Source organism: Ictalurus punctatus, chromosome 12, assembly GCF_001660625.3.
Source record: "Ictalurus punctatus breed USDA103 chromosome 12, Coco_2.0, whole genome shotgun sequence".
NCBI lineage: Eukaryota > Metazoa > Chordata > Actinopteri > Siluriformes > Ictaluridae > Ictalurus > Ictalurus punctatus.
This window is the reverse complement of record NC_030427.2, coordinates 1,341,611-1,368,943: the sequence shown is the minus strand read 5'-3', so window position 1 is coordinate 1,368,943 and position 27,333 is coordinate 1,341,611. Positions and strand designations below refer to the sequence as shown.

The 27,333-nt window shown below is 40.7% G+C and overlaps 1 protein-coding gene and 2 non-coding genes across 17 annotated transcripts in view; all 3 read left to right on the top strand.

The window, feature by feature from the left end:
- LOC108262254 (TBC1 domain family member 10A) overlaps positions 1 to 27,333 on the top strand; it is a 109,935-nt gene that overhangs the window by 65,677 nt on the left and 16,925 nt on the right. For 8 of the 15 annotated variants that reach the window (XR_008397329.1, XR_008397335.1, XR_008397334.1 and 5 more), the window contains exons 1-9: positions 19,830 to 19,947; positions 20,043 to 20,177; positions 21,408 to 21,461; positions 21,549 to 21,664; positions 23,515 to 23,622; positions 23,730 to 23,830; positions 23,942 to 24,115; positions 24,307 to 24,676; positions 24,962 to 25,121. The exons of 1 other annotated variant lie outside the window; for it this stretch is intronic. The gene's annotated coding sequence lies outside the window, so the exon portion shown is untranslated. Of the gene's footprint in view, positions 1 to 19,829; positions 19,948 to 20,042; positions 20,178 to 21,407; positions 21,462 to 21,548; positions 21,665 to 22,286; positions 23,091 to 23,514; positions 23,630 to 23,729; positions 23,831 to 23,941; positions 24,677 to 24,961; positions 25,122 to 27,333 lie in introns of those variants that run through there. 6 more of the 15 variants (XR_008397332.1, XR_008397326.1, XR_008397333.1 and 3 more) reach the window with 6 other exon arrangements.
- Positions 13,416 to 13,487, top strand: trnaw-cca (transfer RNA tryptophan (anticodon CCA)). The gene has a single exon. It is a non-coding gene; the product is annotated as a tRNA-Trp (tRNA).
- On the top strand, positions 14,937 to 15,008 carry trnaw-cca (transfer RNA tryptophan (anticodon CCA)). The gene has a single exon. It is a non-coding gene; the product is annotated as a tRNA-Trp (tRNA).

The following is a 27,333-nucleotide window of genomic DNA, read 5'->3' as shown; positions in this document are numbered from 1 at the left end:
TCATCAGCTAATTAAGCGGCCTGCACGAGCTGAGGTGGGTGCTTTAGAGCAGATAAAACACCAAATGTGTTAGATAAGAGTTCAGAGCCTGTGTTCTAGACACATGATTTAGAGTAGAGACTTGGGTCCTGAGCTTTGGAGTTATTCTGATTATAGGTTTCAGTGAGGAAGTGACTGAAGTTAAGGAGAGGAACTGAGAATAAAGTTATAGTCTTTCTGAGTAAACAGAGAATAAGGCTATATTATTGTTATGGGGAAAAAATAAGCTCGTAGCAGTGCTGATGAAATACATGTACATGTCTGTTTTAGGCCCACTGCTCTTTACTTTATATATGCTACCCCTTGGTCAAATTATTCGTAAACATGGAATTAGCTTCCACTGTTATGCTGATGATACACAGCTGTATGTTTCAGCGAAGCCAGAGGCTTAGTAAAGTTGAGGAATGTGTAAAGGACATTAGACATTGGATGTTAATTAACTTCCTTCTACTTAATTCTGATAAAACAGAATTAAAACTTTTATTAGGCCCACGTGTAGCTAGAAGTATTCTTTCTGATCACATGGTTACTCTGGATGGTCTTTCTGTTTCATCATGTGCAGCAGTTAAAGACCTTGGAGTGATTATTGACTCCAGCCTATCATTTGATGCTCATGTAGATAATATTACTAGGATAGCCTTCTTTCATCTCAGAAATATTTCTAAAATAAGAAACATATTGTCACTACATGATGCGGAAATACTAGTTCATGCTTTCGTCACCTCTAGATTAGATTACTGTAATGCCATACTGTCTGGATGTTCCAGTAGGAATATAAATAAGCTCCAATTAGTCCAGAATGCAGCTGCTAGAGTCCTAACTAGAACTAGATGATACGACCACATCACACCGATATTATCAATACTGCATTGGCTCCCAGTGAAATCTCACACTGATTTATAAAATACTTTTATTAACCTATAAAGCACTAAATGGTCTCGTGCCACAATATCTAAGCGACCTTTTGGTTTTATATGATCCGCCACGCCTACTTAGATCAAAAGATGCAGGCTATCTGACGGTACCTCGAATAGTGAAGGCTACAGCAGGGGGAAGAGCTTTCTCTTATAGAGCCCCACTGTTATGGAACAGTCTTCCTATTAGTGTTCGGGACTCAGACACAGTCTCAGTGTTTAAGTCTAAGCTTAAAACGTATTTGTTTACTCAAGCCTACCCTGACTAGATTCTGTTCTACTAATTCGCAGTCATAATTATCTTTTTTCTCCCTCTCTCCTTTCGCCGAGCCCCACACGAATTTATGGAGATACTAGAGATCCTGATCCTTTCTGCCTCTGGATGGAGCTCAAATCTTCTTTAATTCCAGACTGCTGGGACTACGGCTGCTCCTAAGGCCATACAGACTTCATATAAATCCATAATGAACTTTTTCACACTATCTGTTGTTACCCAGATGAGGATGGGTTCCCTTCTGAGTCGGGTTCCTCTCAAGGTTTCTTCCTCTTAAAACATCTTAGGGAGTTTTTCCTTGCCACCGTCGCCACTCAGTGGCTTGCTCAGTTGGGATAAATTCGCACCTTTAATATCTGTATACCATGTTGATATTTCTGTAAAGCTGCTTTGAGACAATGTCTATTGTAAAAAGCGCTACACAAATAAATTGAAATAAAAAGTCAAAAACTGCTAGAAAAAAACTCAGAACATTTGCTTAGCCTAATACTTTTTTTTTCCATCTACACATAATTATTATTGTAGCAGCTGCTTTTGCAATAAAAAGGCTTAAAGTCGAGGGTCCCTGTATCTATGGAGAAAGAGGAGCAGTGCACCATTGACATCATGCACAGAGGTAGCATGAAGGTGTGACTGAGTTTTTAGAAATTATTTCCTAATCTTATGCTAATATGAATACTACAATAATAATAATAATAATAATAATAATAATAATAAGAAGAAGAAGAAGAAGAAGAAGAAGAAGAAGAAGAAGAAGAAGAAGAAAGGGTGATTAATAAAATAAAATAAATAAAATAGCAGCGCTGCGTGGTGTTCTGGATGGATCTTGACTGCCATCGTGTGGTCATGTTTAGGAAGTGCACCTTCCCCCAAACGTTGTTTAAAGCCGCAGATTATAAATCTATATTCCTGCTGAGTGTGTGTTTATGACCTGGATGTTGAGTTGCTTTTAAACTTTCTACATAAGCAGCATTTCTGGCCTCTGTGAGCCCCAGGTGATGATCTTTTATTTTCAGATTCTTACTGAGGTGCTGTTTTCCACATGCAGTGCTTGGCTGTGTTGGAGGCCACCAAGAAAGACTTCCTGGCTGTCATGTGGAAGCTAAGTGGGCTGGGGTATGTTGTCCTCCATCAGCTGACCTAGCCAGAATGCTTGTCATGTTTTTATGTATTGATTTAATTTCTGTTAGACAGCCTCATGATTTACCAAACATGTTTTTTCTTTTTTTTAGGTCAAAAGGGTTTCTGGCCATGGTGCTTGTGCTGCAGTGATCTTGTTCTCCATCACACTCCAACACAGGTAGCCATCTTCACCCTCTCCCAAGAGGTGATGGTACGACTCTGAATAAACACTCTATTATTATAAATAAAGTGTGACTGTGTCTTGTAGTCCACCCACCAACCTTTTTCTGTTCAGTGGTTTGACTTGTGCTACACAGAGGTGAGTCCAGTTATGCTGCAAGAAGTGTAAGTATGATGGGGTTGACGAGTGGGAGGAGAGGTTCTTCCTGTGCAAGGTGCTGCTCTCACTTCTTTCAACATAGCTCCTGGTCTCAGAACAGGTTTAGTTCATCGTTGCTGGTGTTGTGTAGAGGATGTTATATTGTGAAAGTCACAACTATCCCCGCTCAAGGTCTTGTGAAATATTTGACCTTATTTGTGACTATATTCACCGTGATGCTTTCAGCGGTTACTACATTAGTGTCCTTAATTTTTTACTATTTAAAGATTGTTTAAAAGTTTATTACAGGCTCAATGAATGTTCTTCTCCTTCACTAGAAGATAAAGGCCCGGTTTCACAGACAGGGTTTACATTAAGCCAGGATTAGATCTTCAATAAATTAGGACATTTCAGTAGCTTTTATAAACGTGTCTTTAGAAAAAAATATTTCTGGTGCACATCCTGAGATAAAACAATGGCACTGACGTGTTTTAAGATCCGTCCGTGCAAGTAGCTTTCAGTTAAAACAGCTCAAACATACATTTTAGTCTGGGACTAGGCTTAGGCCTTGTCTGTGAAACCAGGGGGAAAAAGAAGGGTGTGCTTTATTATGCTCTCTGCAGAATATGACAGAAGAAATGTGACTCACACCTGTAACTATAAAAAGCAGGTAGAACTGCAGTTAGCATGAAACCTCAAATGTGTAGCTGGGCTGGAAATTTATTTTTGTATGCATGTATAATATTTTTTCTCTTACAGATGGACCAGCAAACAGATTTAAAGGCTGTTGTGAATGATGGGTTACAGAAATGTCTTCCTGTGTTTATTATTATTTGAAGTTATATATTCTGATTTGTAAGCAAGATTATGAAGTCTCCTTTTGCTAATCATTTTACAGCATTATTAAAAAGTCCATGTACACAATGTTTATCCCGAGTGCCTTTTTGATGTATTTTATTATCCTGCACAAAGCAAAAACACAATCTGAGTGTAGATGCCCCTCGTAAATATTAACATAGTAAGTGCAAATGGACAAGTGAAACTAATCAGTATAAAATCTCTAAAGAAGGGCATGATGGTACTGATTTTCTTTTTACACACATGGTATGCACGTACTTGGAGTAAATTTTAATGAACAGAATATGGTTTCTATTCAGTACTTGACAAATGATTCAGTGCGGATTAAATGTGAACAAATGAGCCATGAATGTATCTGTGTTCTATATAATATCATTTTTAAGTGGATTTTTACATGACCTTAAAACCCCAGCCAGGCTGCATTACAGGGTCTATTTAAACTTCACATCACTGTCCCATCTAGTGCCTATTAATGCTGTTCAACCCTGATGGTTTCACCTGGAATATCCTGTGTTCATTCATTCCGTACAAAGACGAATATCACAAATAAATTCAGTTGTCGTCTCTTAAGTATTTAAGTATTATGGTTTATATGGTCGAGAGAATAAAGAAAAATCTCAAACATTTAGCAACGTTTTGAATGAAAAGTTTAAGGTTGTGAATTACACATCTAAAATTACTCCTTTTTTATCTCCCAAAACCATGTGGAATAATGTTATGATACCTGACAAGACCAAAATTTAACTTTTTAGCTATAACCAAAAAACATGTTTGGCAAAAAAAAACAACAATGCAACACCAAAAGAGCACCATCCCCACAGGGAAGCATTGAGCTTTGGAGTGTTTTTTCTTCAGCTGGACCTGGGCTTTAATCAGGATGGAGGGAATAATGAATAACTCCAAATATCAGTCAATTTTGGTACAAAACATTAAGGCTTCTGCTACAACACTTAAGATGAAGAGGAATTTCACCTTTCAGCATGTTAACGACCAAGCAAACCTCCAGATCAACAAACGAATGACTTCACCAAAACAAGTTCAAGCTTTTGGAATGGCCCAGTCAGAGTCCAGACCTAAATCCAATCATAAATCTGTGGGGTTTCCCGGAGAGGGCTGTGCACAGGAGATGTCCAGCCAATCTGACGGAGTTAGAATGCTTTTGCAAGGAAGAATGGCAAAATATTGCTAAATCAAGACGCTCCAAACTGATCTACTCTTATCCAAAAAGATGAAATGCTGTGATAAAATTTAAATGTGTTTAAGGGTGTGCACACTTATGCAATCAGGTTATTGTAAATAATTTATCTATTTTACATTGTACATTATTTATTTATTATAAAATGATTCTTATTGTTTTTCACTTTAAGTAATCAATCTCAGTCGACATTATTCCCCTGTTTCTTAAGATGTTTCATAAAAACACAATTTAATGCACATAAATCCCATCAATTTATTGTGTAGTCATAGTTTTGAGATGTTTTATGCAACCCTTCAGGCATCCATTATATCCTTCACTTCACTTTATTTAACTTTCTCCCTGCTGTCTGGAATTACTGAAGACTATTTGGTCATTTGTGACATATAGGAAAATGATTCGATTATAAACATCTATGCATGACTTGAACTTTATGCTCATTTCGTTATGGTAGTCCATCTTATGTATACATGATGAATACCTGTGATGTATTAGTCTTGGGAACATTATAACCATATGGAGAGAAAAACAACTAGCCAAAGTACATATACATAATATTTACATTTAATAGGATGTCACATGAGCAATGTTATTTCTATCGAGCAGTTCTACTGCATGGTTTTAGTAGCAAAAGTTTTGACTTTCAGTTAAATAATACTGCTAGTATATAATAGAATATGGAATATGAGACTATATGCTGATTGTTATGATAGGTCAGTCTGCTCAGTGTAATAGTATAACACACCTGATATGGAGATAAATGCTCTGCTAAATACTTCACTGGACAGATACTTAAACCCAGAGTTTACACTTTTGAGGTTTTTTGTTTGTTTGTGTGTAAGTGATTTTCAGTCAAGTCTAAAATTCACAAGTGCTCTGTCGTCTTTAATACACTTCACACAACACTTTAGCTTGTTTGCAAGTACTAATATTCAAACAGGTTCTTTTTTTTTTTTTTTTTTTTTTAGAGCAGGACACATAGATCCACCCATTTTTCCTACACAGAGTCAAGACTCACAGGGGACTCAGGGCACAAGGTGGGGGGACACCCAGGACAGGGTGCCAACCCATTGCAGGGCACAATTGCACACATTTTTTAGAGATACCAATCGGCCTACAACGCATGTCTTTGGACTGTGGGAGGAAACCAGAGTACCCAGATGAAACCCCCTGAAGCACGATGAGAACTACGATGCAGGGCAGAGGCAGGAATTGAACCTCCAAAACTGGAGGTACAAGGCAAACATGATAACGTACGTGCAGCAATTGCCTTGGGCCCCGAGCTAGCAAGGGCCCCCAAAACGCTGCATAAACTTATAGTTAAGAAAGTTTTATTGTAGACTTGTAGACTTCACACCCGATTGTAGGTGGGTAGATGAACGCGTTTGGCCTTATTTATTCACTAAGCTGCTAGCTTGTTAGCTCTGCGGCTGTTTTAGTATAAAGTACTAACTTTAGTTAACTCGGTGGGAGTTTATTTAGCGCCGGATAAACGGTGAACTAGTTAGTTTAGTAAATCTGACGCTTCTCGGGAACTTGTAGTTTATCCGCCTCGCTGTCTGGGTGACGCAGAGAGCAACTGTTTACCGAGTGACTTTATTTTCAGTGCTTTTTGAACTGTCTCTCAGCCCTAAATAGTTCCGCGGTATTTGTGTGGAATTGGGATGAACGTCTAGTTAAAGGGTTGATGTCTCGCTGACGCAGTGATTTGTTCTTTAGGAGTGTTTTTCTCTTGAGCAGCTCTCTGTGTGGAGACTTGAGGTAGTTCTGTAGTCACAGGTGCACAAATCAGTCACACAGCTCAAGCTCCACCTGCGCCTCTCGCAGGGAAACGGTTTCTGTGCACTGGCTCCGTCCCAAATCACCTTGTATGGAATGTCTATCTCTAGTGCACTAGGTGCGGTAGAGACTCCATTCGTTCAGACCGTGTGTAGTGTACCTAGATACGCAGTCGTGCAGGATTTGGGCACAGGCCACGCTAATGAAACATCATCCTTTTCAAGTCAAGTTGCTATTGTTAAACACTTCACTAAAACCTGTATGGAAACGTTGCTGTTCAGTTGTTCTATAAGCGCAATTTCAACCAAATACAGTGGAGTGTAAAAGTTTGTACCCCCTTTTGGTTTCTTTTGGACGGAAGGGTGTTAAATGTCCTAAACACTACAAAATTTGACTGCAAGTAGAAGTTAATTTTATTATCAGACTCAGATATCCATGTTAATATTTTCAATACTGATCATTAGTGTTAAATGACTTGATGATTTTGTGGTCAGTAAACCGTTTTTGCATTGATTTTGATGTATGTTTTGGATCACTGTCCTGCTGGAAGATCCAACCACGGCACATTTTAATCTTTCTGGCAGAGGCAGTCAGGTTTTTATTTAATATCCATGCATCCTAACAATATGTCCAGGTCCTCTGGCAGAAAAACATTCCCAAAACATTAAAGATCCACCACCATATTTAACCGTGGGAATGAGGTACTTTTCCATATGGCTACCTATCTGTGTGCTTCAAAACCACCTCTGGTGTTTATTACCAAAAAGCTCTATTTTGGTTTCATCTGACCATAGAACCCGATCCCATTTGAAGTTCCAGTAGTGTCTGGCCAACTGAAGACACCTGAGTGTGTTTTTGGATGAGAGTAGAGGCTTTTTTCTTGAAACCCTTCCAACAACTTGTGGTGATGTAGGTGACTTCATATTGTAGTTTTGGAGACTTTCTGACGCCAAGACACAACTAACTCCTGCAATTCTCCAGCTGTGATCCTTGGAGATGTTTTGTCCACTCGAACCGTCCTCTTCAGTGTGTTGAGACGATATAGACACGCGTCCAATTCCAGGTTGATTCATAACATTTCCAGTAGACTGGAACTTCTTAATTATTGTCCTGATGGTGGAAATGAGCATTTTCGATGCTTGTGCTATTTTCTTATAGACACTTCCCATTTTGTGAAGCTCAACAACCTTTTGCTGCACATCACAGCTACAGTGGTGCTTGAAAGTTTGAACCCTTTAGCGTTTTCTATATTTCTACATAAATAACAAGATTTTCAGACAAGTCCTAAAACTACTCAAAGAGAACCCATTTAAACAAACGTGACACATGTTATACTTGGTCATTTATTTATTGCAGAAAATAATCCAATATTACATATCTGGGAGTGGCAAAAGTATGTGAACCTTTTGCCTTCAGTATCTGATCTGACCCCCTTGTGCAGCAATAACTGCAACTAATCATTTCCAGTAACTGTTGATTAGTCCTGCACATGGGCTTGGACATCAGTTTTGGCCATTCAAACCAATAACTTTATTGTTCTTTAACCATTATTTCTTTTGGGCCATTGTCTTATTGCATGCCCCACTTTCTCTTGAGATTCAGTTCAGTTCCTGGGTTCATTCTTGCCCTGCGTTTGGGGAACTCACCACTACACTAATTATAATCTTTCAGATAGCTTGGAGATTTAGTACGTGTAGACCTTCTCAACTCGGGGTTTTCCATCCCAAGGAAAGTTTCTGATGCAGCCACTTCAGAAGTTCCTCCCAGTTTTTGTTTGTGACTTTCCTCAGAGAATGAAGAACCTGAGTCTTTTGTAGAATGCGCTGGAATGGCAACATCTGGCCGTGAAGTGTCTTACAACACTGGTGCTACGGATGTTGCATTGTGCCCATCTCTCACCTGATCAATATGTCAGTGCACTACTTGCCCACTTCCCAATGCTACTGTGCACCATACAGGACCAGTCTTTTTCTGAACTGTTCCTGGAATAAAAGTAGGTCCAGAGCTGAAGTTCCTAGTATACACTGGGTCACCCACCACGAGATATCTTTCCTTTGCATGTTGGTCATGGTACCATTTTTCTCAATTATTTGTATTTCAATGAGACCCTGTGTAGACCAGTTTCCTTCCACACAGCTGATTAGCGGCTGATTTGCCAGTGGTCGACTGTGGCGTCGTTCGGTGACTGAACAGCACTCTGGCTAGCTTTTTCAATGGACTCTCCAGCACTCTTTTCATCAGGGTTTTGAATGTTTGAACGGCCCTTTCAGCCAGACCACTGGAAGATGCATGGTAGGGTGCTGTGCTTGTGTTTAATTCCGTTTCTTTCCATAAACTCTTGGAATTCAGCACTGGTAAAAAACAAAAAAACTGCTATGGTCTGACATCACTACTTCTGGTATCCTGTGTTGGCTAAAGGTTTGTCTTAAGCACTGAATGGTAACTGTGGATGTAGACTTGATTAACAGATAAGCCTCTATCCATTTTGAGAATGCTTCTACCACGATCAAGAACATTCTACCCATCCACGGTGCACCGTAATCAATGTGAATCCTTCTCCATGGCTGCTCTGGTAACTCTCACGCATGCAGTGGCGCGTTTGCCGGAGCGTTTCTGTTTTCCTGACAGACTGCACACGATTTGACCAATGCTTCCACCTCTGCATCCAAGTGTGGCAACCACATATAGCTACGCACTAGGCCTTTCATCCTGGTAATTCCCAGATGGGTTTCATGTAGATGTCTTAGAAGAGCCGCACGCCGCGGAGGTGGAACCACTACGTGACTCCCCCTTAAAACTAAGCTTCCCTGTATGCAGAGTTCATCCTATTTCCTTACATATTAGGGATGTCATGATACCAAAAATCTAGTCGTTGGTAACGATACCACCAAAAGTACACATGCTCAGTACCATGGTGTGATTTTTATTTTTTTTTTAAAAACCCAGAGAATTAAAAAAAAAAAAAAACTAAAATTAAAAACTCCTGGAGGGCATCCTCCTCTGGCTGATACTGGGAGAGAGAGAGAGAGAGAGAGAGAGAGAGAGATTGAGATTGAGATTTTAGTTCAAACACTGTCTGACCATGACTAATAAGTGCTAAGGTGCACTCCTGAACGCACACACACCCCTTATACTCTGAATGCAGGCATTAGTTTAAATTCACTGATACGGTGTCAGGATAAAAAGATTTATTAAAAGCATGAACATGTGAATAATTATTAGTGACATGAGGCTACATTTAGCTGACAGGACACGGGCTGAATGGAGATGCATGGTGGTTCATTAGGAGGTAGTTTATAACATTGCAATGCGTTAGCGTTTAACAAATAACTGGATATCGAAAACATTACATGGAGCATAATGTTAGCTGATTTCACGGCTACAATGCCAGCTGTCTCAAACATAATATAGGACCTGTCTTTCGACTGTAATCCTATGGCATTAATTTTGTGACCTAAAAATATCTCTACTTCTCCCAAGGACTCGCACTTGCTCCTTCTTTGCCTCAGTCCACTCTTTTCTATCCTACTTAGTACCTCATCCAAGTTCTGCAGATGTTCATTAGCCCCTGAGACTAGAATGCAATCCAGATAAACTGTGACGCGTGTGATGTCTTGCAGAATCCCTTCTATTGTGTGCTGGAAGATCGCTGGACTTGAAGCAACTCCAAATGGTGGCCTGTTGTAAGTACATAATCCCTTGTGCATGTTGATTGTAACGTACTTATTGGAATTTTTGTACAGTATTATCTTCTGATGCGCATGGGTCATGTCCTGTTTGGAAATTCTTTCCTCCTGCTGAGTGAGCAAATAAATCTTCTACCTTGGGAATTGGATACTGCTCCACACTAGAGCTGGATTTACTGCAAATTTATAATCCCTACAAATTGGGGTAGAACCATCAGTTTTCTGACTGGAACAATGGGAGCTGCCCACTCTGCAAACTGCATTGGTTCAATGATCTTGTCTTCCACCAGCCTCTGGAGTTCTCTCTCCAGTAGTGGACCCAACTCTTCTTTGAACACTTTGGATTGCCTCTCCAATACGTTAGCCAATTTATGACCTGGTACATTTGCTACTGTATTTACCAGCTGAGGCAACAAATGATTTCTAAACCCCCCCAACCTCCCCCCCCCATCTTTGAATGTTGAATGTTTGAATTTTACCAAAATGAAGCTCGTTTAACCGCATGTTTATTCCTTACATAATACATATTAAACGCAAAGCATGTAGGGGTTCTACATGCATATAGTATTTGCACAATCAATAACCTATTCGAGTAATACATTGTCGTATATAAACTTGATTTTGTGTTTGTGTCTGCAGTGTCCAAAGCCCAGGCTGACCCCCCACACCTTCAACCTTTGCAGCAATGCTGGCAGCACTATTTCCCAAAGACAACCTCTGGATATGACGCTGAGCACGTGCAATCAACTTCTTCTTTGGTCGACCATGGCGAGGCCTGTTCTGAGTGGAACCTGTCCTGTTAAACCGCTGTATGGTCTTGGCCACCGTGCTGCAGCTCAGTGTCAGGGTCTTGGTAATCTTCTTAAAGCCTAGGCCATTTTTATGTAGAGCAAGAATTCTTTTTTTTCACATCCTCAGAGAGTTCTTTGCCTTGAGGTGCCATGTCGAACTTCCAGTGACCAGTATGAGGGAGTGTGAGAGTGATGACACCAAATTTAACACACCTGCTCCCCATTCACACCTGAGACCTTGTAACACTAACAAGTCACATGACACCGGGGAGGGAAAATGGCTAATTGGGCCCGATTTGGACATTTTTACTTGGGGGTGTACTCACTTTTGTTGCCAGCGGTTTAGACATTGTGTGTTGAGTTATTTTGAGGGGACAGCAAATTTACACTGTTACACAAGCTGTACACTCACTACTTTACACTGTAGCAAAGTGTCATTTCTTCAGTGTTGTCACATGAAAAGATATCATCAAATATTTACAAAAATGTGAGGGGAGTTCTCACTTTATTGTGAAATACTGTACATCTTTTTATTTACTTTAATATTTATTCATAGTGTGTGTGTTTGTTTTTATATATATAAAATAGATAGAGCGAGCGAGCAACGGTAGCGTGTCTGACTCCAGATCAGAAGGTTGCGTGTTCAAATCACGTCGGGGTCATTCAATGCACTGGGGTGAGATCTACCATTTGATCTTGAAAATCTCCCTTAATGTCCAGGGAAGGGAAACCAGGCAGGTTATCCCTTTAAAGGGCTCGTGCCTTGTCCTCTGAAAGAGCTCTTGCCCAGATGTCAGACACTAGTCGCAACAGTCACAGCCCACCACCTGTCTCCGAATTCCAATGCGTCTTGATCGCCATGCCGATGAACAAGTATGCCTTGCACCATGATGCGCTGTAGGCTTCGAGCTGGGACCTCGTGGCGCAACGGAAGTGCGTCTGACTCCAGATCAGAAGGTTCAAATCTCGTCGGGGTCATTCAATGTGCTCTTTTTCACACAGATCCATGATTTTCTGCGCAGTCTAATAAGGATGCTGTTATATGGACTCCAATCTCTATGATGACCACCCATGTCTTTGTCAACTTCATGCTAAAAGGTAACAAAGCTTAGGTAGCAACACTCTCACCTAGTAACCATTAGTAACTTGACAACCTGCTGAATGTTTACCCTTAGTTTGCCCATTTTGCTTGCTGAACAAAACATGCTGGAAAGAGGCACCTTAGATGGTTTCACTGGACCTCTCAGAGGATCTGGAGGGTACTACAACACCCAAACAGGGACTTGTGAACCCTGGACCCTCAGATTAAAAGTCTGATGCTCAACCGACTGAGCTACCTGGGCTCGAGGACAGAGAGCGCACTTTACCCTCGAGCTTGTAGGTCAGGCCTGTGGACGCTCTAGTTCAACGGTTCTCACAGACATAAATGGTGCTCAGCCCTTGGCTTGGAAAGGGCCCATCCCATCTGGTTCTCATGGCTTTCTACAAACTATCAACACAGCTCAGCACAACTATTCAAGGATACAAACCAACAGGGTTCAACCATGGCTCTGTCCTTCATACTTCTTTACCCACTGACTGCCTGCAGTCTGAGACATACAAAGAGACAAGGTTCTTGTGAAACCTGTAAAATGGTGACGTTAACCAAGAGAATGTTGAACTTTGGTCCTATCTATTATGTTGGCCAGTTTCTAAGTTGAGATCAACTTAACCCCAGTGCTTTCTGTTTAACGACCTTGTTCGTATTTTTGTTTACAACTAGCACACTTTTGACCAGCATGTCGCTTGGAAATCGTTACCAGCATAACTCTTGTTCGTAAGGCTCACTCTGGAGGCTTGTCTTGGTTCAAGGAATGCCTTCGTGTCATGGTATGAGAACAAGTAGAATAGCATCAGCATTTTTAATTAAACTTGGCTTTTCTGCACAAGGAGACCAAAATTTCTAACAAACACGTTAATTCCACACCACAGACTGACGTGTAATCTTGGCTCTGTATGCCTCGCAAAAAGCAGGTTTACGCCACCTTTGCCACTGATTGCCCATCGTCTGACACGTATAATGACGCAAAGGCCTCGTACAAATGGTAAATGTGTGAAGTTACCCAGAAGAAGGCTGAACCATGGTTCTATCGCATAGGCAGTTGAGTCCCTGAGTTGCGCTTCAGGTATAAGTTGTCCACGCTTCACTCTCACGCACTGGGGTGAGATCTACCATTTGATCTTGAAAATCTCCCTTAATGTCCAGGGAAGGGAAACCAGGCAGGTTATGCCTTTAAAGGGCTCGTGCCTTGTCCTCTGAAAGAGCTCTTGCCCAGATGTCAGACACTAGTCGCAACAGTCACAGCCCACCACCTGTCTCCGAGTTCCAATGCGTCGCGAGCGCCACACCGATGAACAAGTATGCGTTGCACCATGGTGCGCCATAGTTTTTGCGATGGGACCTCGTGGCGCAATGGTAGCGCGTCTGACTCCAGATCAGAAGGTTGCGTGTTCAAATCCCGTCGGGGTCATTCAATGTGCTCTTTTTCACACAGACCCATGATTTTCTGCGCAGTCTAATAAGGATGCTGTTATATGGACTCCAATCTCTATGATGACCACCCATGTCTTTGTCAACTTCATGCTAAAAGGTAACAAAGCTTAGGTAGCAACACTCTCACCTAGTAACCATTAGTAACTTGACAACCTGCTGAATGTTTACCCTTAGTTTGCCCATTTTGCTTGCTGAACAAAACATGCTGAAGAGAGGCACCTTAGATGGTTTCACTGGACTTCTCAGAGGATACTACAACACCCAAACAGGGACTTGAACCCTGGACCCTCAGATTAAAAGTCTGATGCTCTACCGACTGAGCTATCTGGGCTTGAGGAGAGAGAGCGCACTTTACCCTCGAGCTTGTAGGTCAGGCCTGTGGACGCTCTAGTTCAACGGTTCTCACAGACATAAATGGTGCTCAGCCCTTGGCTTGGAAAGGGCCCATCCCATCTGGTTCTTATGGCTTTCTACAAACTATTAACACAGCTCAGCACCACTATTCAAGGATACAAACCAACAGGGTTCAACCACGGCTCTGTCCTTCATACTTCTTTACCCACTGACTGCCTGCAGTCTGAGACATACAAAGAGACAAGGTTCTTGTGAAACCTGTAAAATGGTGACGTTAACCAAGAGAATGTTGAACTTTGGTCCTATCTATTATGTTGGCCAGTTTCTAAGTTGAGATCAACTTAACCCCAGTGCTTTCTGTTTAACGACCTTGTTCGTATTTTTGTTTACAACTAGCACACTTTTGACCAGCATGTCGCTTGGAAATCGTTACCAGCATAACTCTTATTCGTAAGGCTCACTCTGGAGGCTTGTCTTGGTTCAAGGAATGCCTTCGTGTCATGGTATGAGAACAAGTAGAATAGCATCAGCATTTTTAATTAAACTTGGCTTTTCTGCACAAAGAGACCAAAATTTCTAACAAACACGTTAATTCCACACCACAGACTGACGTGTAATCTTGGCTCTGTATGCCTCGCAAAAAGCAGGTTTACGCCACTTTTGCCACTGATTGCCCATCGTCTGACACGTATAATGACACAAAGGCCTCGTACAAATGGTAAATGTGTGAAGTTACCCAGAAGAAGGCTGAACCATGGTCCTATCGCATAGGCAGTTGAGTCCCTGAGTTGCGCTTCAGGTATAAGTTGTCCACACTTCACTCTCATGCACTGGGGTGAGATCTACCATTTGATCTTGAAAATCTCCCTTAATGTCCAGGGAAGGGAAACCAGGCAGGTTATGCCTTTAAAGGGCTCGTGCCTTGTCCTCTGAAAGAGCTCTTGCCCAGATGTCAGACACTAGTCGCAACAGTCACAGCCCACCACCTGTCTCCGAGTTCCAATGTGTCTTGAGCGCCACACCGATGAACAAGTATGCGTTGCACCATGGTGCGCTATAGTTTTTGTGATGGGACCTCGTGGCGCAATGGTAGCGCATCTGACTCCAGATCAGAAGGTTGCGTGTTCAAATCATGTTGGGGTCATTCAATGTGCTCTTTTTCACACAGACCCATGATTTACTGCGCAGTCTAATAAGGATGCTGTTATATGGACTCCAAGCTCTATGATGACCACCCATGTCTTTGTCAACTTCATGCTAAAAGGTAACAAAGCTTAGGTAGCAACACTCTCACCTAGTAACCATTAGTAACTTGACAACCTGCTGAATGTTTCCTTAGTTTGCCCATTTTGCTTGCTGAACAAAACATGCTTGAAAGAGGCACCTTAGATGGTTTCACTGGACCTCTCAGAAGATTTGGAGGGTACTACAACACCCAAACAGGGACTTGAACCCTGGACCCTCAGATTAAAAGTCTGATGCTATATATATATATATATATATATATATATATATTTCATTAGAAAAAGTGCAGTACATTTTCATGGTACGGTCAGTACTGTTTATTTTTGTAATAAAGTGAACTTAATTTTTCCACTGAGTGTTATATTTTCATTCAGTAGTAATCGGTTATTAGTAGGTGCTACCCGACTTGGTTATCGGCATCTGTAAGATCCACTGTCGGTCAGCCTTTAAAATAGATTAATGTGTATGACATGATCTTCTTTAATTAATAAAGAAATGCGCTTGTTGACAACTTGCTGTGGTATAAGGGGAATAAAACACTTCAGAATGTGCAGTTCTACCTTAGGGTGATAACGGTCACTCCATTTCATTGGATCGTTGACTGTTTTCCTATAACCGTATGTTTATTCCTTACATAAATTAAACACAAAGCATGTAGGGGTTCTACATGCATGTAGTATTTGTACAATCAATAACCTATTAGAGTAATACATTGTGGTATATAAACTGAACTTTGTGTTTGATGTGTCTGCAGTGCCCAAAGCCCGTGGTGGTGGCAGTGCATGGCGTTTGTGTGGAAGCAGGTCTGTTGGGAGTGTTAAGTACCATCATCTCATACACTCACCACAACTCTGGGAAGTTCCATCCATATTGTTTGCTGTCACTTTTCCTGCAAAGCTTTAACCATCAGAGAGTTATCTTTTACTGGGGCTTTTAGCTGCAGGAGACTGAATTACTAAGTTTTTTTTTTTGTGGATCTGATTTCTTCTTTCGCAGGAGTGGATCTAATCACAGTCTGTGATATTCGTCTGTGCACACAGGATGCCTGGTTTCAGGTGAAGGTATGAGGAACATTAACTTGCCATACATTGCTTGCTTACATGTTTACACCAAGATCTGTAAACAAGCTATTTTTGTCCATATGATCATATATAGAGATAGTAAGTGATGAGAAGATAAGAATGGGCTGATTGTTCTGACTCGTACATGCCCCTATGAAAGAGTTGACCACAAGGGGGCACACTCTGAACAATTATTTACATTGGCAGTTTGTTGAAGATTAAATAAACCACAGTGAGCATCAGATGTCTGGTTTTAATGCAAAGTTTTATGATGAACTATTTTATGATATTACCATCTTGTCATTTATCAAAGAAGAGCTACAAAACCTGAAATTTGTTCATTTTTAGACAGAAAAATTCTGCAGTGTAGCTCTTCTAGTGGGCTTTCCCACTGGATGTTTAGTCCAACACAGAGCAGTTTGCATGAAAAGTTGGTAATGTGACCGTCGTAATGTGGACTGGGAAGTGCACTGCGGTACCGAACCCGAGACTACCTGTAGAAAGTGGTCCGAGTTCAGTTACAATGGAACTGTGAATGTGAATTGTCCCATGAATGTGAACGTAACTTGTATCCGGGTCTGCACTTTTTCAGGAAGTAGAGTAACCTGTGCTGAAGGCCTGTTGTGGTGATGACGTGTCATGACATGTTTTGGCCCAAATCTGCAGTGACTTTGAAAAAGTGGAAGCTCCTCTGAATATTGTGGAGTTTCTTGATTTTGCGTTAATTTCTGTGATCACAAAAAGGTGAAATTCTGGACTGACACATGGAAGATATGGAATGATAACAGAAGAATGTGACTTTGGGTTGTACCGTGTATTTTTTTCATGTACCTTTATTATTTAGTATAAATGAAGGCAAGTGTGTGTTCTGTTCTGTTCATCTCTGCAGTCGTGTGTTCCCTGATAGTCCATGATTGCTGGAGCTCTGGAAATAGCAGGTGAGATTGCAGGCCGGAGTCGCGTCGCTGTCCAAGGAACCAAAATCAACCTCCTCTACTCCTGAGACCACAGTGTGACTGAGAGCCTAGACTACATGGTAAGAACCTGCTTAAGACATGAAAAGCATTTTTAGTCTCAAGGTAGACCCATGCACACACAGTATGGCCACAAACACAAAGTAGAGCGGTCGAAATCTGAGATTTCTCCTCTGCGTCTCCAGGCTACTTGGAACATGAACATGTTGCAGACACAGGATCTTATGAAGTCAGCGCGGGCAGCCCTGGAAAAGAAGAGTCCGAAAGACGTGCCCTTCTCCAAGCTTTAAAGGAGAAGATCCAGGGCTGTTGAAGCTGCGGTGGAACTGAGACATCATCATCCACATATCTTCAGTTCTTCTTGCTAAGTCTGTTTCTTTTTAGTCTTTTTATTTTTAGACTGGTCAAAAGACTGATTAGTGGAAGTGAAATGATAGATGAACTTTTAATTACTTGCTTTATTATTTGCAGGTGCTTTGTACAGTAAGACAGGGTAACTAATACTCAAAAGCTTGTTTTGTGTGTTAACATATACAGTAGATGGACATATTTTTTCTGGTGCTGTGACTGCAGAATGTAGTGCAGTTAACACAGTAAATTTCCTTGGATGCTCACTTTTAACTCGAGGAGGTCACAGTTTGCCCAGACATCGTTTTTTAAATCCGTCAATCCGTCACCCACACGTCATTCTGGGGGACGAAGAGGAGGAAGCTGGACAGATAAATTTATTTATTTATTTATCATTGCTGTGTTTCCTCAATCGAGTGCAGAAAGAAGAAAAACAACACAACTGATTTAAAATAAAAATATAGAAAACAATCTAATGTAAGGTTCTGATCCGGTTTGCTTTCAGCAGGAAGGCTGTCCTCTTTCCTGTTGCTCTTTCTCTTCTATTAGTCCATTTGTCCAGTCTGAATCGGTTTTGATTCGTTTCGAGACGATTCGGAGTCGAATAATTTTCTAGTGAGAGTCGCACACTTCCAAACGAACTAGACTGAGATGAGTATTTGATTCTCATTAGAAAGTGATTCGACTCTGAATAAACTCGAAATGAATCAGTCAAACTGATTCAGACTCTATAAAAGGACTATGAGATGTGATTAAGATATATATTCCAATGTTTTGCTTTACAATTCCATTGTGTGTGTGTGTGTGTGTGTGTGTGTGTGTGTGCGTGCGTGTGCGCGCACGTGTGTTTTTCAGGAGAACGAGAAACTCGGACACAACAGTACATCCTGACCATTGGTACTGTGTACACATCAACATACACACACGTCTCCATGCTGGACATCTCAGGAGCTTTCACACAGTGCTAGGAATATCCCGGGACAGAGAAACGCACCTTCTAAGTGAGCGAGTTTAGCGTCAACCGGTGAAATTTGCTGTAGCGTGAACACTTCGCCTCTGTGAGCTTCACTCTCCGTCAGGTTCACTGTAATTAGACATAAAATGTACATAGTTTATTTTTCATGCATTTAGGATTTCATGTTTTTTTTGTTTTTTTTTACTCTTCGAGGAAAAGAAATGATCTTTCGAGGCAGCTTCTTCATCACTACCTGCTCCGTTTGACTCAAAAATGTAACGACCGGTTTCAAAAAGTCACGATGTCTTACTGTTCATGAGATTTTACTGTTGAATTTAAACAGGAAATGTGAAATATTTTTTCCCTTTGTTTCCTCTACTGTCTTTTTGCTGTGATCTTGAACACAGTTGTAATTTAAAAAAAAAATAAAATAAAAAAAATGATAATTCTAGTTCTCTCACTTTCCTTGTCCTAATTGTCCTGTATCTGTTAAATCCGTTTCATCTCTGGTCTTTCTGTCTGTATGAACACTTGTAGAAATGACTTGTAGTCCATATTTTTAAATGATTCGTGATTTTGAATTTAAATAAAGATATTCTTTAATTCTGTATTTTGTCATTTAATTATCATTAGAAATCAGAAGATCAGATTAAAGCCATGGCTTCTTTACCTGCCGAAGCTGTAAAACTTTCAATAAACCAGTCAATAGATCAGCTGGATAAATGTAGATTTTTATTTACTGATGAGATGTATTGATGGTGTTGATAGATTATTTGAAAATTTTTATTGATATTGAACAATCATTCAGTTCAATATTGAAAAAACTTGATAAATAGTTGATTAAATAAATGTGGTGTAATGTACTGAGTCAAATATGAAAACTACAAATAAACAACATCTATTTATATCTGTGTATAATTAAAAACCTCACTTAATACAAGAAATTCATATCCTAAATGTTGCAAGTGATTAATCTGATCATTTTATTCAGCTGTTTAATTATTACTTTCTAAATAATAAACAAATGAATGTTCTGGATTCATGAGGAATGTTTACATTTTGTGTCCAAACTCAAAAGTTTAAACAAAGTGTATATTTATGATAATAAAGCACAAAGAACGTGAAACCTCAACACGACTACAATCACTGATGAATTAAATATTAATTAAAAAAATTAAATTAAACAAGAGTAAGATGAAGTATATTTTTAATTAAAATGTAATTAGAAAGGAGCACTTTTAAAGTGGATTTGATTTAAAATAATGATAAAGCTGTTTTTTTTATGTATTTGTATATCTTATCCTCTATCGTGTTTAAGAAGAAGAGAATAATGAAGCTTTTTATGAAATGATATTTGGGTTTATTTTATTTTCTCCTCAAAGATTCAAATTTACGTCAACGTCCGTTACGTTGGTGACGTCACCGCGAGCGCGAGAAGTCGAACTGAGGAGCAGAAAGCGGTGTTAGTGTTAGTTCTGGCCCGTTTGGACCCAAACTAAAGTGAGTTTATTCGGTTCTGTGTAACCGAACCCGTTTCGTTTTGTGCTGTATTGTGTGTATGTGTGTAGTTAACGGTGTTAACACCTGTGTTTCAGGTGTATCAGTATGAAGCAGGCGGTGACGGCGCAGTGGTTCACTCTCGGAACTCGGTTCACTAATGACCGAATCACCGAGGAACCGACCAAAGATAACTCACACCCGCACGGAGAAGAAGAACAAGAGGAGGAGAAGTGAGAAATAACATTTTATAACTTTTTTTATTCACTCCTCTGGTTCAATATTAATGTTAATATTGTACAAATATGCTAGCGGTGCTAGCTTTTGAGGAGGCAGTCCAGTCCACGCATGCGCAGTGTAATTAATGAGCAAGCTATTCGAAATGTGATTAGCAAATAGGTCGATGTTATTTTTGATTCTATTTAAAACGATGGATTCACTCAGTCAATAACTGCCCAGTCTGAGAATATTGCATGATTTACTTTTATAAGTGGACGTGGCAGAACAACATTTAGCTTCACTGGCTAATTAGAGCTCTTTTCCTAGTTTAATGGCCGATTCATCCGAATTCGCGCATGCGCAGTGTGGGTTAAGGCGCTATAGTTCTCTTCGTTTTTGTTTTAATGCTAAAGAGGCATTCCCGCCACCTACTGGACTGGAGTGTGGGCAGTCGTTTGGCAGAAAAAATCAAATAAAATGGAAAAAAACAATAATACCAAAACAATACTACGTAAATAAAGGAAAATAAAGAGATACATAACTATATACTTATTCTTGTATACTTACTGACAACCACTGCATATAGACACGTGTATAACCTAATAGACCTATGTAAGATATAACCCAGCACACCTGTACTATAGCACTTGCATTGGAAACATACACTACCGGTCAAACGTTTAGACACATTCATTTTTTTTAGGTTTAGGCGCTATAGTCTTCTTCTTTTGAATTATTATTATTATTATTATTATTATTATTATTATTATTGAGACCATTTGGGGTGAATTTGGAGCATGTGGGGGGTTCGAGTGACCCCAGAATGACCTATAAATATTCTTTTAATATCTCCAGAACTGAAGCAGCACAAACAAAAATTTTTACGGCACAAACCAGCACAAACTATTCTGCCGATGTTTTGTGTTGGTGGGGTGGGCCAACTTCACGCAGGTTGTGTGTGTGTGTGTGTGTGTGTGTGTGTGTGTGTGTTTGTATGCTCTTCAAATATCCAGGTGTTAGATGGTCAAGTGTGTAGTGTACAGATAGAGTGCACAATTTAAGAAATAGGAACCAGTCAGAGAGAGGACATCGTAATAAGAACAGGAAGCTCTGACCAAATAAGGAAATAGATTAAACCGGTACACGGCGTATGGGAGGCAGGAGATCGTGACAGTTATGTTGAATTATAACGTGTTGGATTATAGAAATAAATAAAGTGGTACTGATGTGTGTGTGTGTTTTAGGATGAGCTGGAGTGGGGCAAAGAGAACTGCATTCAGATCAAACGGATACAAGAGGTTATGACTCTCACTCACTCGCACACATCTATACACACACTTCTCGACACAGATCCCTAACTATCATTTCTGGTGTGTGTGTGTTAGAGGTGGCCGAGTTGTTTGAGGATCTGAAGAATCGAGTGTCACAATTCAACATGCACATCAGCGAAACTTTTCCCTCTGACTACACCAGCGCGCACGCACAGAAATTCATAGTGCAGGTAACACACACACACACACACACACACACACACACACACACACACACGAGTAGAGCAGGTGTAGTTTAACAGCATATGTGTATAAAGAGGCTTTTTTCTTCAGGTCAAAATATATACAGCAGGGGTGCTCAATATGTCGATCGCAAAGGAAGTGCGGGTAGATCGCCATTAAAAAAAAGATGTTAGTTGACGTACAGGGCAGCCAGTCTGAGATCTCGTCTTTTCTCTCACCACGCGTGTGCGATCAAGCGCGCCAGTGCTAAAGGCTAGCGAGTGAAATCGCGGGGAGAGGACATTTTTCAGTCTTTTAAAGACTTCATTGACAAAACCCGGCTCCAGTGTGCAAATTGATATCAGTCAATGGTTGAGCAGCACAAATGGATTCATTGCCGAGTGCAGGGAAGACGATGCTTTCCCTGACTTCCTTAACTACCACTGCATAATACACCAACAAGCCTTATGTGCAAGAATGCTAAACATGAAAGAGATCATGGATGTGGCAACAAAGATCGCCTGTTCTATACGTGCTAGATCACTTCAAAGACGGCTGTTCCGTGCACATCTGGAGAAGGCACACTGCGACCAATTAGCTCCTGCTACACACTGATGTGAGACGGCTTAGTAGGGGTAAATTCCTGCAGAGATTTCGAGAGCTCTGTCTGGAGATAAGCGAGTTTCTTTTTGCTGTTAAACATGCAGAATACACCCAGGTCAATGATGATCAGTGGCTGCTGGACTTTTTTAACCGAGCATTTTTAACCGATCTGACAAACCTTAATTTGGAGCTGCAAGGAAAAGACAAAAATTAAAGGCAGTTAATGCCTTTAAACGGAAAATGCAACTTCTGTTTTCAAAGCTGCAGCACCATGTTTTTGGGAACTTCCAAAACCTCGCGTCAGATCTGGAGACGCAGAGGAAGGCTTGTGCGCAGTTTAACATTGCACGCTACACGGAGCAGATTGACAGCTGTCGGTCAGAGTTTGACAGACGCTTTCAAGACTTTGCTTTACTGGAGGCATTCGCCACATTCATGTGCTACCCGTTTAGGGACAATGTTGAGGTTGATTCACTCGCATCGAAAATTGCAGCGCTGTTTCACCTGAACTCGTCTGAAGTGGAGGATGAGATTTTTTGAAACTACAGACTGACATTCAGCTGAAGTCCAGGGCTCATGGACAGTTCTGGAACTTACTCACAGGGGAAAAGTACCCAAACATGAGGAAATGTGCCACCTCCTTGACTGCATTATTTGGCTCTACTTATTTATGTGAGTCAGCCTTTTCCCTCATGAAGATCATTAAGTCCAAATACCGTTCCACAATGACTGATCATCATTTGGAGGCCTGCTTGAGGCTGGCTACCAGCAGCTACTGTCCGGACTATGCAACCCTGGCTGATTCTATTCAGTGCACGTCGTCAGAGTAAGGTAATGACCAAAAATGTACTGAATTGTAGCGTCCCATAAGGGTTCATGCAGTTATGCAAGGTACATGAACATATATTGTATGTGTGTGTATGTATGTATGTGTGTATATATATATATATATATATGTGTGTATATAAGTATACACAGTGTATAAATAAATATGTTTCGCATTTTTAGTGTAGCTAGATCTCTTTGACTGGTCATGTTAAAAGTAGCTCGCAAGTCAAAAAAGTGTGTGCACCCCTGATATACAGTAAATATTAGTCATAATTCACAGCCTTAGAAGCACAAGCATCCAAAGTAAAATTGCAAATGCAGAGTTTAAAATTGTCACCATGACGACAAAGTCCAAGAAGTGTAACTTACTCCTGCAGAAAATAAATAATAATAATTATTAAGTATCAGTGATGTTTCCGTTGTTCAGGTGGCGATTGCAGGCGCATTTTATCCGAACTGCTTCCTCCAGGGAACTGTGGACGAGGAGCTCGCCTCCAAGGAACTCTATGGAAACGACCCCAGGACCACCGTAGTGGTATTCAGTCAGCTTCCATTTAACTAGGGGATTATTATTATTATTATTATTATTATTATTATTATTATTAATATTTCTCTCTCTCCCTCCCTCTCTCTCTCTCTCAGGTGTGTAATCTCCCTCCATTTGCATTCCTCTACTATAAACAGCTCCAGTCTCTCTTCAGACACTGTGGTTAAATCAAATCCATCTCCTTTGACAGCTCCAGGTGTGTGTGATACCACTGTGTGTGTGTGTGTGTGTGTGTGTGTGTGTGTGTGTGTGTGTGTGTTTAATTGTGATTTTCTATAAACATGTATTGTGGGTCTGTGTGTATCAGGGCCTATGTAGAGTTCTACCGCTCGTCAATGAGAGGTTCTGGCGTTCTCCCAGAGGTCTCTCTGTCTCTCCTCCTCACGCAGCAGAGACTTCCTCTCCATCTCAACATTTAACCCGCTGGAGAGGTGGAGACTTGGGCAGGGGGGTAGTGTATCTCACACCTCAGATATACACGGTACACACACACACACTCTGCAGCGAGCATCATCAGATGAGTCATGGTTACATTTTAAGTGAGAGTAGTCATGTGACCACATCCCCTAGACAGTGTGATGTTTAGATGATGTTCTGTACATTAGTGCTGTTCTGTTACAGGTCTCTCTCTCTGTGTCTCTCTCACTCACTGTGTGTGTGTGTCTCTCTCAGGGTGAATGTGGATTTTCAGAATCAGTCAGTGAGCCCTGTCAGGGTTCTGAGCAGCTCCATTGAGTTGGAGAATCTTCCTTCTAACCCTGTCTTTATCGTCAGTATCACCGAGGTGTCTGTTCCGCCTCTCACTTTCAGTGCACAAATAAAAAAGAAGCAGTGTGTGTGTGCGTGCGTGTGTGTGTGTGTGTGTGTGTGTGTGTGTGTGTGTGTGTGTGTGTGTGTGTGTGTGTGTGTGTGCGCGCACTAACAGGAGGTCCAGGTGCAGCCTTTGGATATTGATGAAGATTTACTGCCCCTGCAAGACCTTCCTCGACTGCGTAGTCTGGAGCAAAGGATGCAACAGAGCCCAGATTACAAGCAAAATCTGGTGAGAGTTTTTTCCCTTTTTGTTAACAACTACTTGCACAATTACACAGCTACTGAGAGCATTTCTGTTTTCTCAAGGTGACACACTCGAACTCAAAGCACAACACTGAACACCACTTTGATATGAGGGAACAGTTATGACCTACTCTTTAGTAGAGCTGGAAAACACACAGGGCAGGGTAACTGCAGGAGTAGTGAGAAGCACTGACACAGTTGACGAGGCAATACATGCTTATTAATTATTTGTTTTTATACTAGTGTATATTATTTTTTAAATCGGTTTCAGGTAAACTGGTTGGCGCTTATTGACGGGGTGTATGTGCGTGACTGCACCTGGCGCATATTGAAGAGGGTGATTGCTAACTCCCTGGCAAAGAATCTCAATTGGAGGGGAGTCAATGGAAAGACTTCACTGTCCGCTCTCCAACTCGGAGAGGTCGTGATTGGTAAGTATATCTGTTTACATACAGAATTAGCTGTCTCTCTCAGATGATATGTAAGGGGTAATCCACGGCTAGATGTGCATTAAACGATTTAATGCATGATGTGGAGGAAAAGAACCACTCGTTCAAATCGTTTAATGCACACCTAGCCATGGATTACCCGCCTATACCATGGTCTTTCCACAATTAATAACGTTAAAGCTGTCATTGGTTTAGAAGTGCAAACTTTGATTAGAAGTTTAAAATAAACTTTGGGAGGTCCCACTTCGGCTCTAATTGGCTATTTATATTTCTCTGGTTTACTTTATTTAAATGGTTAGTAGTCATATGGATCCCAGCATAGCTGGGACAGGCACGCCTTTAAGATTTATTAGTTGGAACGTCAGAGGTATGGGTAATCCTGTCAAGACATCTAAGGATTTTATACATTTGAAACATTTAAACTTCAATATAGTATGTTTACAGGAGACGCACATACGTCTTAAAGTATTAAAGATCATCAAAGGTTACTCTGCCCTTGGGTGAGTCAAGTCTTCCACTCGAACTTTAATTCGAAAGCAAGAGGGGTCGCTATTTTAATTGACAAAAGGTCACAGTTTTCCTCCACTAACGTTGTTGCTGATGTGAACGGTAGATATATTATAGTTGCTGGTACTCTGATGCAAAGACAGGTGTTGTTGGTAAATGTGTACGCTCCAAACTTTGATGATGTGGAATTTGCTAATAGATTGTTGAGCAATCTCCCTTTTTAAATACTCACCTGTAGATTTTCGGTGGAGATTTAAACTGTGTAATTCACCAAAACTTGGATCGGTCTAATCCCCGTACTCTGAATCAATCTGCAATGTCTAAAACATTTTCCGATTTTATGGGTCAGAACGGTCTCGTTGATCCCTGGAGATCCCGTAACTCTGCTCTTAAAAAGTTTTCTTTCTTCTCCCAGCTGCTATCCTATTGAAATCCTATTCGAGGATTGATTATTTTTTATAGACAGCACTCTTGATTCTTGTGTAGTTTCTTCTGACTATTTGGGTATTGTAATTTCTGACCATGTGCCTCTACAATTAGATATTCATCTTTCTATTTATAAACGTAGCCCACCGCCTTGGAGATTTAATTCTCTTCTTTTAGCAGACTGTGAATTCTGTGAGTTCATTTCTACTTCTATGGATGACTTTCTTTTCTTCAGTCAGAATGACTCCACCTCTTATTCATTGTTATGGGAGACACTTAATTCCTGTATCAGAGGGCAGATTATTTCTTACTCCACTCTCTGTAATTAAAAGCGCACTGCTAGGGTTAATAAACTTACATCTGCGATCAGTAGTCTCGATCAAAGATGTGCGTTGAACCCCTCTCCAGAACTTCTTAAACAGCGAATCGACTTACAGGCAGAATTCAATCTTATTTCGACTAAAGAGGCGGAACGCTTGTTGTTACGTACTCCTGGTTCATATTATGAACATGGCGACGAGCCGAGTCGTTTACTGGCACGTCAGCTACGGCGACAGGCCGCTTCCCGTCTCATACCTAGTGTTAAAAACACTCATAATATCGTCACTACAGAGCCCATGGAAATTAATGCTACTTTTAAATGGTTTTACTCTTCACCTTATAAATCTGAATTTCCTGCAGACGATACTAAAGTGAATGCATTTCTTCAAGACCTTTGTAACTCTGTTAGTGATTCGAATACTGCCATGCAACTGGACTCCCCACTCTCTTCAAGAAATTTGAATTCAGTTAAAACTATGCAATCTAACAAAGCTCCTGGCCCGGACGGGTTTCCAGTTGAATTGTTTAAAATGTTTATTGGAAAATTAGCTCCATTGCTTTTATCTGTGTTCAACGAATCCTTGGAATGTGTCTTTGCCTCTGACTCTGACACAAGCCACGATAGCTCTGCTTCTTAAGGAGGGTAAGGATCCAACCTCCTGTGGTTCTTATAGGCCGCTGTCTCTGCTTAATGCAGATGTAAAGGTGTTGGTGAAAGTAATGGCATCTCGTTTAGAGGACATTATCCCTTATATTATATGTGAAGAGCAGAAGGGTTTTATAAAGGGACGTCAGATGTTTTTCAATACCCGTACGCTCTTTAATATAATTTATTCAAAGCATTCGGCAGTGCTTCCTGAGATTGTGATTTCATTAGATGCTGAAAAAAGCATTTGATAGGGTTGAGTGGGAGTATTTGTTTGCAGTCTTGAGGAAGTTC